Consider the following 10345-nt stretch of genomic DNA (forward strand, 5'->3'; position numbering starts at 1 on the left):
AATCTGACCGTTTCAGATGCGGCTAAAGCATCAACGGATGCTTCTTGTTTTTTTGGAAATGTGGAGAAGCTGTACAATTTGTTCGCTGGGTCCACTCAAAGGTGGGCCATCTTACGGAAGTTTGTTGACATCACCCTCAAGTCCTGGAGTGAGACACGCTGGGAAAGCCGGATAAAAAGTATTGAAGCTTTGCGCTACCAGTCAGAGAAGGTGAGGGAAGCCCTGCTAGAACTGAGAAGTAAAGCGACTGACCCTGTAGTGGCTGTTGAAGCCAACTCCCTTGCGGAAGAGATAGGTTCATTTAGGTTTCAGATTTGTTGTGTTGTCTGGTGTGACATTTTGTCTAAAATTAACATCACGAGCAAGCTTCTACAGTCAACCAACATGCAGCTTGATGTAGCGGTTAACCTTGTAAAAAAGAACAAAGGCGAACTTATCAGTTACCGAAAAACAGGCTTCTGTGATGCACAGACATCTGCTAAAGAAATTTGTGAGCGGATGAACACAGAAGCAGTGCTGAAAGAGAAGCGATTGCGTTCTACAAAAAGGCACTTTGCCTATGAGGCTGCAGATGAGCCGATAGTGGACGCTATGAAGAGGCTGGAAGTGTCATTTTTTAATGCTGTAGTGGACCGTAGTATTCTGTCATTGGAGGATAGATTTAAGTCTCTAAGTGAGGTTAAAGAGAACTTTGGAGTGCTGCTCAATTTTAGGGAGCTAGATCAAAAGGTCCGGAGGGAACAATGTGAGCTTCTTGGGGAAAAACTCTCTTGTGGAGAGGAGGCTGATATTGATGGTAGCGCACTGGCAGTAGAGATAGAGAGTCTTCCTGAACTTCCCCAAACTATGATGACTGCCTTTGAGCTTCTCACATACCTCTCACAAAATGAGATGTGTGAGCTTTACCCAAATCTTTGGGTAGCTCTCAGGATAGCCTGCACTCTGCCTGTGTCAGTTGCCTCAGCAGAGAGGAGCTTTTCCAAGCTCAAATTGATAAAAACATATTTGAGATCAAAACATTCTATTTTTGATTAGATTAATGTTTGTCTATTTTGGTTTTATTTAAAAGATTGCACATTTAATGCACATTTGCAAATAATTTATTTAATATGTTTTTTGTGACCGTTTGTATTCAGAAGTTTTAATAAAAGAGTGAAGTATTTTAAGTGTTGTTTTTATTTTTTATTAATACATAACCTCACTGTATTCGTTTATAATATTCGCTATAACATTATAGTGTGACATTTGTGTCAATAATCTTCTAGCACAGATGAGTCTGCGTGGTGGGAGGGGGGCCCCCAAATCAAATTCTGCTTAGGGCCCCCAAGAGGCTCGGGCCGGCACTGGAACTTCAAGTACACCATTGATGGTCACGTCTATACCGTGTATGCCTCCACGGCCGCGCCGAAGTGCTACGGGTGTGGTGGTGTCGGACACACCCGAAAACACTGCACGGCAAACAAACAAGAAAGGGGAAAAGCAGCTCCGCCTGCGCAGACAGCAGCAGCAGAAGTGCGGGAGCAGCAGAAGCAGCAGCAGGCGTCGCCGCCGCCGCTGCAGCAGCAGCAGCAGGCGCCGCCACCGCGGCAGCAGCAGCAGCAGACCCCCACCGACTCTGCTGATGGTCACGCGCAGCCAATGACTGACGGCGGGGAAAAGGGTTTCACCGCCGTTGAGTCGAGAAAGCGGAAGGCGAGAGGAGGCAATGGGGGGGGGGGGGCGCGGTGGCACCTTTCCAAAACGCGTGGCCGCCGCCGCCGCCGAGAAAGACAACAGCGACAGTGACGAACGGGACAACCGCCCGAACGCAACAGCAGGGCGCGGCGGTGAGGCCGAGCCACAGGGTGAGGTGATCGTCATTGACGAGGCCCACCGGCCGGTTGATGCCGAGGCAGAGGGGCGACCACCAGACCCGGACTCAGCTGCCCCGGAAGGGGGGGGGGTGCTGGAAGCCACCGATGAGCCTGCCGATGACACGGCGCTCGGGGGTGACGACCAGCTCACCTCCTCACCCGACCAGGTGAGGGAGGCAGAGGCCGCAGAGGGGAGCCGGCCCGAGTTGGAAGACACCTCCGATCGGCACGGTGCGTTGGAAGAGGTAACCACCGAGCCTCACACAAGCGTGCCGGGAGACTCAGACGACGGAGGGTCGGAGTTAGAGATAGAAGACAACTTGAGTGAGGGGAGCTACTCACATGTTAAGAAGAAACGAGAGTACACACCCGGCAAGATTGTCGAATTCCTCCGAACTAGTTACAAGAAGCGGGGGGTCGACATCGGAGATTATTTCCCCGATGCGCAGGCCTTCTTGAAGGTCGCGCAGACAATCATCAGCGACATGGAAAAGCACAAATGCACCCCGCAGGAAGGCAATCGGCTGAGGGGTTTCATGCAGAAAGCAAGAAAAGGGAGCATGTCCCAACCGGAGTGCCCCCCCGCTGATGCTGTTGCTGAAGCCGACGCCTAAAGCCATGGCTTCCTCAGGTGTAAGGATCGCGAGTTTAAACTGCAACGGAGCTCGAAGCGATCAGAGGTGGCACCGCATCTGCAGCTTCATTAGCGAGCAGAAAGCGGATGTGACGTTTCTGCAAGAAACGCACCTTGACGCAACTCTGCAGGGCCAGCGCCAGCACCTCTTGGGCAGTCAGACCTTTTTCAGTCACGGAGAAGACAACCGCGCTGGTGTTGCAATTGTGTTTAGTCCAAAGTTTCTCCCGGAAGGCGTGGCCTTCAGAGAGATCCAAAAAGGCCATCTGATATCTGTAGACTTCGTGTTAAACAACACGAGGCTACGGTGTTTCAACGTTTATGCGCCGAGTAAGACCAGTGAGAGGAAACGCTTTTTCTCCGGCACACTGCGGAATGCCTTGGAGGCAGGCAGTGCGGACGGGGTGCTCACGGTCGTGGGGGGAGATATGAACTGCACCCTCGACCCGGCTCTCGACCGCAATAGTGCTGAGCCCCACCCGGAATCCGCACGGCCATTAGCCGACATGGTGCAGCAACTGGGTTTGCTCGACACGTGGCGACTGCAACACCCAGGCCAGAGGCAATACACTTGGTGCCGCGCGGGCCTGCAGGGGAGGATGAGCCTCGCCAGGCTGGACCGGCTGTACATCAGTGCGGACAGCGCTAACCGGCTCGGGGGCAGCAACATCACCCCATCCGGTTTCTCTGACCACCACCTGGTCTCAGCACTGCTGCGAGTCCCCAGGGAGAGGCGTCGCTGCCCCTACTGGAAACTCGACGTGCAGCTGCTTGAGGACGAAAATTTCACGGAGGCATTCAGGGCCTGTTGGTCACACTGGGCAGCAACTAGGAGCAGTTTCAGCTCTGGTCAGAGATGGTGGGAACACACTAAAGCGCAAATTAGGGCCCTCTGTCTACAGCTTTCGAGCCAGCACGCCGCCGCCAAGGAGGAGACGGTGAAACACCTGGCGAGCGAGCTGCTGCTGCTCGAGGCTGAGATGGGCTCGGCCCAGGACGCGCACAACAACGAGGGCGAGGTGCTGCTGGAGAAGCGGCGACTTTTTAGGGCCGTCACGGACCAACAGGCACATAGTTCGTTTGTGCACAAAAAGGTGCAACACCTGGCACAGACGGACTCTCCCTCAAAGTATTTCTTTAGGCTAGGCAATAGACCCTCGAGCAATGAGAACAACATTTCAGGGTTGCTTACCCCAGAGGGGAAGACAGCAACTGCCGAGGGGGAAATTGCTAGGATCGCGAAGGACTTCTATTCACACCTGTTCAAGGCTGAGCACGTACAGGACGAGGCAGTTGAAGAACTACTAGCTGCGGGCCCTACTCTGGGGGACGCGGAGAGAGACAAACTGGAAAGCCCTGTCACCCTGGAGGAGCTGCACACTGCCATGAAAGGTCTGGCAGCTGGCAAATCCCCAGGGATCGATGGGCTGCCAGTTGAGTTCTACGAGACCTTCTGGGATGTACTCGGCCCTTGCCTGCTGGGGCTGCTGGAGGAGAGCCTGCGGGACGGGGAACTCCCGCAGAGCTGCAGGAGGGCGGTGGTCACCCTGTTGCCTAAGAAGGGGGACCTGCGTCGCATAGAAAACTGGCGGCCCGTCTCCCTCCTGTGCGCCGACTATAAAATATTCGCCAAGGCGCTGGCAAACCGCCTCAAAGAGGTGGTGGGTCAGCTCGTGCAACCCGAGCAGGCGTATTGCATCCCCGGCCGCTGCATCTATGACAACATCGGCACGGTCAGGGATGTGATCTCCCTCGCCGATATGCACGACATGGATGCAGGTCTCCTATTCATGGACCAGGAGAAGGCGTTCGACAGGGTAAGCCACGAGTACCTGAGAAGACTGCTCCTCTCCTTAGGGTTCGGCCAGAACTTCACGGCACTCGTGCACCTCCTATATACGGGCATATCCAGCCTCATAAAAATCAATCAAAGGCTGGGCTGCCCTGTTCCCGTGACAAGAGGAGTCAGGCAGGGGTGCCCTCTCTCGGGGCTCCTCTACACCCTGTCCCTTGAGCCGCTCTTGCGACGCCTGAGAAACACCTTGTCCGGGTTCGTGGTCCCGGGGCCGGAGAATGCAGTCATAAAGCTCTCCGCATATGCGGACGACGTATGCGCCGTGATCAACGACGCGCAGGACGTCGCTGCACTCTGCCGGGCGGTGGAGGTCTATGAAAAGGCCTCCTGCGCCAAAGTCAACTGGCGGAAGTGTGAGGCGTTATGGATGGGGTCACAAGGTGCAGTGAGTTCCGTGCTCCTCCCAGGCGGAGTCACCTGGCAGGGTGAGGGCGTGAAGTATCTCGGAGTGTACCTAGGGAAGCCCCAAGTCGTTCACAAAAACTGGACCGAGATGAGCGACGTATTTGATGCTAAACTGAGAGCGTGGGCACATCTTGCCCCACAAATGTCCTTCAGGGGGAGAGTGCTCATAGGGAATAACCTGGCAGCCTCGGTGCTGTGGCACAGAGCCAAGGCCCTCCAACCCCCGGGCTGGTTACTCACGAGGGCGAACAGGTCGCTTGCCCACTTTGTCTGGAACGGCAAGCACTGGATGAGGCCAGGGGTCCTCTGCCTGCCGGTGGGTGAGGGCGGCCAGGGCCTGGTAGACGTCACCGCTCGAGTGATGAGCTTCAGGCTCCAGGCCGTGAGAAACTTGCTATATGAGCAAGAAGAGCTGCCCCGGACGTCGCTGGCCCTCGCCCTGCTGAGAAATGCGGGCGGGCGGCTGGGATATGGGAGGGAGCTCTTCCTTATGGACCTGTCCCTAGTCGATTGCACCGGACTGCCGGGCTATTACCAGAGCCTGTTGGAGGCGTGGCGGAGCCTGGAATGGAGCAGGGCGAGCCCGCACCACGGCCTTAACGGCTTCATGACCGAACCCCTGTTCCACAATAGCCTCCTCGATGGAATCAGGGAGGAGGGAACGCTGGCCCTCCGTTTCGCCTCGGCAGGAGTGCGAACGGTTAGGGATCTTGTGAAGAGCCAGGACGGCCGCTCCAAATGGAAGAACGCAGCTGAGGTGAGCGGCGCCGCTGGGCTCCGCTCCATGATGGCCGGAGAAAAGTTGTTGCGAGAGGCGATCGCGGCGATGCGGAAGCTGCGTTTGCAGCTAGAAACGCCAGGAGACAGCGGTGCCGCACGGCCGCCGCCCTCCTCCTCCCCCCCCCTCCCCTCCCCCCGCTTTCCAGGAGTTGCGCGTCTCCTGCATCCAGCCCCCCGGGCGCTGTGAGGCAGGGAGGTTGCTCAAGCTCGCGAACTGCAGAGACGTGGCCCTCAAGGGTGCCTCCAAGCGGGTGCTGTACGACTGCTGCGTCAAAACACTGCGGTGTCGAGAGCTGGAAAACCTACCGGACACGAAGTGGAGGGAGTTCTTCTCTCCCTTGATCGACACCACCCCCCAGTGGAAACAGCTCTACAAGGCCCCCGTGGCAAAGCGCAGCGGGGACCTCCAGTGGAGGCTGGCGCATTGGACGCTGCCCTCGGCGGCGTGGATCAGCAAGGTCACCCCGGGGGCATCAGACCTGTGCGTGTTCTGTGGCGCGAGGGAGGACCTCGCCCACCAGTACGTGGGGTGCTCGCGGCTGGACCCGCTGTTCAGACTCCTGGGAGCCGTGTTTAAGAAATTGGGGGTGCCCTTCTACAAGAGCGTCTTTATATGCGGGGTACCGTACCGGGCGGACAAGCGCCACATCCTGGCAAACTTTGTCTGCGCGCAAGCCAAGATGGCAGTATACAAAACGCGAAAAAAGAAACTGCGAGGTGACACGGACGATAGTTGTTCAGCGGAGGCAACGCTGAAAGGTCTGCTGAAAGCGAGGCTCCGGCTGGAGCACGCGTACTTTTCCCAGGTTGGAGATGCGCACGCCGTGTTCCAGGAGCGGTGGGGGGCCGGTCAGGCCCTCTGCACCAACACGAATGGTGAACTGACCTTCACTTTTTAATGATCGAGTCGAAACGGGCGTTAGACGCGGCGACGCGGGCAGGACGTATGCGGCGGTACAGCGCGCGTGGTGGAGCGGAGCGCGTGACAGTCCGGCCGTGCAGCGCACGCGCCTGGCAGTGCGGCACATGTGCTGAGGTGTGGCGCACGCGGCGGTCTGAATAATGTGGTGTGTGCGCGGCGGTGTGGCGCGCTTGGCGGCGCGGGACACGCGCCGCGGTGTGTCACGCGGAGTGAGGCGGCGTGACGCACGTGGCATGGTGTAGCGCACGCGGTGGTGCGGAACTCACTCAGCGGTGTGACGCACTTGGCGGCGCGGCACATGTGCTGAGGTGTGGCGCACGCGGCGGACCAAAAATGTGCGCACGTGCGCGGCGGTGGGTCGCACCAGGCGGTGCGGCGCACGTGCCGCGGTGTGGCGCAGGGCGTTGTGGCACGCGTACCTGTGGCGTGACGTGCGCGTCGCAGTATGGTGCATGCGGTGGTGTGACACACGTGTCGCGGAAATCTCGCGGGGTGGTGGTGCGTGCGCAGCGGTGTGGCACATGTGACGTGGATGAATGTGCATGTGGCGGTGTGGCTCGCGCGGTGGCGTGGCGCACGGGCCGCGTTGTCTAGCGGTGGTGATGTTACCGATGACTGTGACCTCGAACCATCAGGGGAGGAAGTGTGGAATAAGCGGGGGGGCCCTGCCAAGCAAAGAGGTGCCAAAGCTCGAAATGACACAGCGCGTCGGATGCTGTTGCGCGGCCGGTGCGTGGGGATTGTAGTGCCGGCGTTGCGTGTCGCGGGGCGGCGGTGGGATGGTGAGCTGTGCTTTTTGGTGTGGCCATTAAGGCTTGAATATTGCGAAATTCCAGGGCATTTTGCCGCTGGTGAATAAACTTATAAAAAGTCAAAGTCTGTGTCTCTCTCTGTCTGTGTATTGTGTCACCAGCAGGGAGCGGTGGCGCAGCGGTTAGCACACTGCACCATGACCCCCCCCCCCCTACCGCCGACGCGAGGTTCGATTCACCAACTCAAGTTCAAGTTAATTTATTTGGTGTAGCCCTGTGAGTCATTCGGCTCTTGAATCGGGTGCAAACGCAACAAACAAAAAACAAAAATATGAACAAGAAAACATCTTAAAGTGACTAAGTGAAAACAGAAAATCCAAGAAAAGACAGAAAAATATTGCAGAAAACCCACCGTACACCAACACCCAGCGATGGCGATTGTTAGAAACGCTCCTGGGTCTCCACTAGGTCGTATCGGCCTCGAATGGGCACTCCGGTGTGGTGTGTAAAAAAACAACGCCACTAGGGGAGACTAAGGCGGCCGGGCGTGGTGTTGGCCACCCACCCCCTCGTGTGCCACAGTGCCGGCCTTCATAAGTACTCGCTAACAGCACTTGCCCCAACAGTCTGTTAAGGCTATACGGGGTATCTTTGTCTCTCTGTGTGTGCGTGGGTGTAAACATCGTCATTGGGGAGACAAAGGCGGCCAGGCGTAGTGTTGGCCACCCACCCCCTAGTGCGCCGTGCCGGCCTTCATAAGTATTTGCTAACAGCACTTGCCCCAACAGTCTGTTAAGGCTATACGGGGTATCTTTGTCTTTGTCTGTGTGTGTGGCCACCCTGATAAACAGAGCGATGCCATCATCCCTGGACACGCGCTTCGATGAACACTGCAAGCGAAGGCGGCCGTGGGAGGTCAGAGGGCATCAGAATATTTATGCATTTTTTATCTTCATTTCCACTGCGGGAGATCATCTTTATTCGTATCTTTATTTTCATCTTATCTTTATTTTTGTATCTTTATTTTCATCTTTATTTAGAATCTTATTTTTTTTTCATTTCGAATATTTATTTAGAATCTTTTTTTTTTAATCGTCTTTATTTTATCTTTATTTTCATCTTGTCTTTATTTTGTATCTTTATTTTCATCTTCATTTAGAATCTTTTTTTTCCTCGTTTCGAATCTTTAATCCGAAGAGCTTCAAAGCTCTTGTCCTTGTTGTTGTTGTTGCTGCTGTCCACAGATGTGTCCCAGTGTCGGGAGGGGTCAAAAGGTCAGAAGATTCCGAGCCGCCATCGCTGAGGGCCTGGGTTCAAATCGGGGACTCGGCCACCGCGAATCCGGAGTTGATGATCTCACGCCTTCATCCTCAATTACTGCCCACAAAGCGAGCGGCTATTACATGTAATTGGTGTTGACATGCCCCTCGTGTTGGCTAGAGTCCAGCATGGATGTGACGCTTTGTTAGCCCACGAGCAGCGTTCGACTCAAGTTTGTTCGTGATAGCTGGCTCGGCCCATCATCATCCGTCCCACCCTGCCTCCCTCGGGGGTCGATAAAACTAGTACCACGATGTGCGAGGGGTCGATAAAACTAGTACCAACGGACACGTCTTCTGTGAAACAGACGCGCGTACAGACACCCTCCCCCCTTGTCATAGGAATGTGCAATTTCCAGAACTGCCTCAGTCCTGTAAACTGTACCTGAGCAGCGATGTCTCAACAATGCTCATTGTAGCAAAACAAACGTCGCTGTGATCTTGAGTGACGCCCGTGCAGCTGTACAAGTGTGGTCGACCACAGCGCCCCATCATACCTCCTACCCTCAAGGGGTCGATAAAAGAGCACCATTGAAACACTCATTCGCTTCAGAACTGCTGCGTGTCGGTGTCGTGTTCAGTTTGTTGTCCTCCCCCCCCCGAACCTCCGATTATCACGGGTGGCTACGTACGGTGCTAAAGAAGTTCAGCACCACACAAAGATAAAAAGATCCCCCGTGTAGCCTTAACAGACTGTAGGGGCAAGTGCTGTTAGCGAGCGCCTATGAAGGCCGGCACGGCACACGAGGGGGTGGGTGGCCAACACCACGCCCGGCCGCATTTGTCTCCCCAGTGGCGATGTTTACACATCGCACCGGGTACTCATTTGAATCTGAGTCGACCTAGGGGAGGCCCAGGACCGGTTCAGATAATCGTCACTGATGTTGGCCGTGAGCGGGAATCGAACCCGGGTCGCCAGGTTTGTCACGCAGCGCGCTGACCACTACACTACCGCTCCCCCCACACACACACAGAGAGAGACACACACGGACAACATACAGACAGAGACACACACACACACAGAGACACACACACAGAGAGACACACACACAGAGACACACACACACAGAGACACACACACAGAGAGAGACACACACACACAGAGACACACACACACAGAGAGACACACACGGATAACACACAGAGAGAGACACACGGACATACAGAGAGAGACACACACGGACACACACAGAGAAACACACACAGAGAGAGACACACACACACAGAGAGAGAGACACACACAGAGAGAGACACACACACACAGAGACACACACAGAGAGAGACACACACAGAGAGACACACACACAGAGAGACACACACGGACAACACACAGAGAGAGACACACGGACACACAGAGAGAGACACACACGGACACACACAGAGAGACACACACAGAGAGAGACACACACAGAGAGAGACACACACAGAGAGAGACACACACACACAGAGACACACACAGAGACACACACACACAGAGACACACACGGACAACACACAGAGAGAGACACACGGACACACAGAGAGAGACACACACGGACACACACAGAGAGACACACACAGAGAGACACACACACAGAGAGAGAGACACACACAGAGAGAGACACACACACACACACAGAGACACATACAGAGAGACACACACAGAGAGATACACACACAGAGAGACACACACACAGAGAGACACACACAGAGAGAGACACACACAGAGAGACACACACAGAGACACACACACACACACAGAGACACACACATACAGAGAGACACACACGGACACACACAGAGAGAGACACACACACAGAGAGAGAGACACACACGGACACACGGA

Source organism: Lampetra planeri, chromosome 57 (genome assembly GCF_965212315.1).
Source record: "Lampetra planeri chromosome 57, kcLamPlan1.2.h2, whole genome shotgun sequence".
Lineage (NCBI taxonomy): Eukaryota > Metazoa > Chordata > Hyperoartia > Petromyzontiformes > Petromyzontidae > Lampetra > Lampetra planeri.